General features: G+C 43.3%; 1 pseudogene; it reads left to right on the top strand.

Moving 5' to 3' along the window:
* Nucleotides 228–1,391, top strand: Gm17794 (predicted gene, 17794; annotated as a pseudogene).

Here is a 4,596-nt window from a genome sequence, read left to right on the forward strand (position 1 = left end):
TCAAGTTGACAACCCAGATTAGCCATCCCAAGAACTTAAAATAGACTATAGGATAGAACACCTTAAAGAGGAAAAATGAACGAGTCTCTTAAAGAAATCTTCCACCATAAAAATATGGTGGAATGAAATTAATAAAATAGGTCAAGATCTGAAAGCAGAAATAGAATCAACAGGCTCTCTGCTCCTCCCTGTTCCAGAGACAGCCACATCTTCTTGTGCAGTGCCAGCCTGGTCCTGTAGACAAATGGTGAAGGTCGGTGTGAACAGATTTGGCCATATTGGGCGCCTGGTCACCAGGGCTGCCATCTGCTCTCCACATGGCAAAGTGGAGGTTGTTGCCATCAACAGCCCCTTCATTGACCTCAACCACATGGTCTACATGTTCCAGTATGACTCCACCCATGGCAAATTCAACGGCACATTCAAGGCCAAGAGTGGGAAGCTCGTCATCAAAGGGAAGCCCATCACCATCTTCCAGGAGTGAGTGAGACCCCACTAACATCAAATGGGGTGAGGCCAGTGCTGAGTATGTCATGGAGTCTACTGGTGTCTTCACCACCATGGAGAAGGCCGGGGCCCACTTGAAGGGTGGAGCCAAAAGGGTCATCATCTCCGCCCCTTCTGCCGATGCCCCCATGTTTGTGATGGGTGTGAACCCCGAGATATATGACAACTCACTCAAGATTGTCAGCAATGCATCCTGCACCACCAACTGCTTAGCCCCCCTGGCCAAGGTCATCCATGACAACTTTGGCATTGTGGAAGGGCTCATGACCATGGTCCATGCCATCACTGCCACCCAGAAGACTGTGGATGGCCCCTCTGGAAAGCTGTGGCGTGATGGTCTGTGGGCTTCCCAGAGCTGAACGGGAAGCTCACTGGCATGGCCTTCCGTGTTCCTACCCCCAATGTGTCCGTCGTGGACCTGATGAAACCTGCCAAGTATGATGACATCAAGAAGGTGGTGAAGCAGGCATCTGAGGGTCCACTGAAGGGCATCTTGGGCTACACTGAGGACCAGGTCGGTTCCTGCGATTTCAACAGCAACTTCCACTCTTCCACCTTCGATGCCGGGGCTGCCATTGCTCTCAATGACAACTTTTCAAGCTCATTTCCTGGTATGACAATGAATATGGCTACAGCAACAGGGTGGTGGAACTCATGGCCTACATGGCCTCCAAGGAGTAAGAAACCCTGGACCACCCATCCCAGCAAGGACATTGAGAGCAAGAGAGAGGCCCTTGGTTGCTGAGGAGTCCCTATTCCAACTCGGCCCCCAACACTGAACATCTCCCTCACAATTTCCACCCCAGACCCCCATAATAACAGGAGAGGCCTAGGGATCCCTCCCTACTCTCTTGAATACCATCAATAAAGTTTGCTGCACACACCCCCTCCCCCCCCCCAAAAAAAAAAAGAAAAGAAAAAGAAATAGAATCAACATAGAAAATCCAAACTGAGGTGAAATCAGGAAATAAAAAATTTAGGACTGTAAACAGGAACGTCGGGGGCAAGCCTAACTCCAAGAGTACAAGACATGAAAGAGCCTCTCAGGCACTGAAGACAAGATAGGAGAACTGGATACTCTAGTCAAACAAAATGGTAAATTTAAAAGACTCCTGGCACAAAACACCCAGGAAATATGGGACATTATAAAATGACCAAATCTAAAAATAATAGGAATAGAGGTAGAAAAATGGGCCAAGCACAGAAAATATTTTCAACAAAATCAGGGAATGAAATTTCCCCAACCTAAAGAAGGAAATGTCAATCAAGGTACAGGAAACATACGGAACACCAAGTTGACTAGACCAGAACAGAAAATCCCCTTGGTACACAATATGCAAAACACTAAGTGTACAGAACAAAAAACAATGTTAAAAGCTATGAGGGAAAAGACCCTCATATAAAGGCAGACCTGTTAAAAATCACAGCTGACTTCTCAGTGGAGACTCTAAAACTCAGAAAGGCCTAGCACATGTTCACATAATCTAAGAAACCACAAACACCAATTTCCCTGATGAATATTGATGTAAAAATACTCAACAAAATCCTCGCTAACTGAATCCAAGAACACGTCAAAACAATCATCCATCATGATCAAGGGGATGCAAATTGGAAAGGAAGAAGTCAAAATATCACTCTTTGCAGTGGATATGATAGTATATATAAGTGACACTAAAAATTCTACCACAGAACTCCTAAACCTGATAAACAGCTTCAGTGCAGTAGCTGGATATAAAATTAACTCAACCAAATCAGTGGCCTTTCTCTACACAAAGGACAAATGGCTGAGAAAGAAATTAGGGAAACAACACCCTTCACAATAATCACAAACAATATAAAATACCTTGGTGTGACTCTAAGGAAGTCAAAGATCCATATGATAATAACTTCAAGTCTCTGAAGAAAGAAATTAAAGATCTCAGAAGATGGAAAGATCTCCCATGCTCATGGATTGGCAGGATTAATATAGTAAAAATGGTTACCTTGCCAAAAGCAATCTACAGATTCAATGCAATCCCCATCAAAATTCCAACTCAGTTCATTTGGAAATGCAATGGAAATTGCAAAGTCATCTGGGATAACAAAAAACCTGGGATAGCAAAAACTCTTCTCAAGGATAAAAGAACCTCTGGTGGAATCACCATGCCTAACCTCAAGCTGTACTACAGAGCAATTGTGATAAAAAACTGTATGGTACTTGTACAGGGACAGATAGGTAGATCAATGGAATAGAATTGAAGACCCAGAAATGAACCTACACACCTATGGTCACTTGATCTTGGACAAGAGAGCTAAAACCATCCAGTAGAAAAAAAGACAGCATTTTCAAGAAATGGTGCTGGCTCAACTGGCGGTTATCATGTAGAAGAATGTGAATTGATCCATTCTTATCTCCTTGTACTAAGGTCAAGTCTAAGTGGATCAAGGAACTCGACATAAAACCAGAGACACTGAAACTTATAGAGGAGAAAGTGGGGAAAAGCCTCGAAGATATGGGCACAGGGGAAAAATTCCTGAACAGAACAATAATGGCTTGTGCTGTAAGATCGAGAATTGACAAATGAGACATCATAAAATTACAAAGCTTCTGTAAGTCAAAAGACACTGTCAATAAGACAAAAAGGCCACCAACAGATTGGGAAAGGATTTTTACCAATCCTAAATCAGATAGGGGACTAATAGCCAATATATACAAAGAACTCAAGAAGCGGAACTCCAGAAAATCAAATAATCCCATTTAAAAATGGGGTACAGAGCTAAACAAAGAATTCTCACCTGAGGACTACCGAATGGCTGAGAAGCACCTGAAAAAATGTTCAACATCCTTAATCATCAGTGAAATGCAAATCAAAACAACCCTGAGATTCCACCTCACACCAGTCAGAATGGCTAAGATCAAAAACTCAGGTGACAGCAGATGCTGGTGAGGATGTGGAGAAAGAGGAACACTCCTCCATTGTTGGTGGGATTGCAAGCTGGTACAACCACTCTGGAAATCATTCTGGCAGTTCCTCAGAAAATTGGATATATACTACCGGAGGATCCAGCAATACCTCTCCTGGGCATATACCCAGAAGATGTTCCAACTGGTAATAAGAACACATGCTCCACTATGTTCATAGCAGCCTTATTTATAATAGCCAGAAGCTTGAAAGAATCCAGATGTGCCTCAACAGAGGAATGGATACAGAAAATGTGGTACATTTATACAATGGAGTACTACTCAGCTATTAAAAAGAATGAATTTATGAAATTCCTAGGCAAATGGATGGACCTGGAGGGCATCATCCTGAGTGAGGTAACCCAATCACAAAGGAACTCACACAATATGTACTCACTGATAATTGGATATTAGCCCAGAAACTTAGGATACCCAAGATATAAGATACAATTTGCAAAACACATGAAACTGAAGAAGAACGAAGACCAAAGTGTGGACACTTTGCCCCTTCTTAGAATTGGGAACAAAACACCCATGGAAGGAGTTACAGAGACAAAGTTTGGAGCAGAGACTGAAGAAAGAACCATCCAGAGACTGCCCCACCCCGGGATCCATATCATAATCAGCCACCAAGTGCAGACACTATTGCATATGCTAGCAAGCTTTTGCTGACATGACCCTGATATAGCTGTCTCTTGTGAGGCTAGGCCAGTGCCTGGCAAATACAGAAGTGGATGCTCACAGTCATCTATTGGATGGAACACAGGGCCCCCAATGAAGGAGCTAGAGAAAGTACTCAAGGAGCTGAAGGGGTCTGCAACACTATAGGAGGAACAACAATATGAACTAACCAGTACCTCCTGGAGCTCATGTCTCTAGCTGCATATGTATCAGAAGGTGGCCTAGTCAGCCATTATTGGGAGGAGAGACCCTTGGCTTTGCAAAGATTATATGTCCCAGTACAGGGGAATGCCAGGGCCAGGAAGCAGGAGTGGGTGGGGTGGGGAGCAGGGTGGGGGGAGGGTATAGGGGACTTTCGGGAAAGCATTTGAAATGTAAATGAAGAAAATATCTAATAAAAATTGTTTAGAAAAAAAAAAAGAAAAAAATGTGAGAGATCACATACTAATAACTTAATAGCACACCTG

The sequence above is a fragment of the Mus musculus genome, chromosome 10 (assembly GCF_000001635.26).
Source record: "Mus musculus strain C57BL/6J chromosome 10, GRCm38.p6 C57BL/6J".
Lineage (NCBI taxonomy): Eukaryota > Metazoa > Chordata > Mammalia > Rodentia > Muridae > Mus > Mus musculus.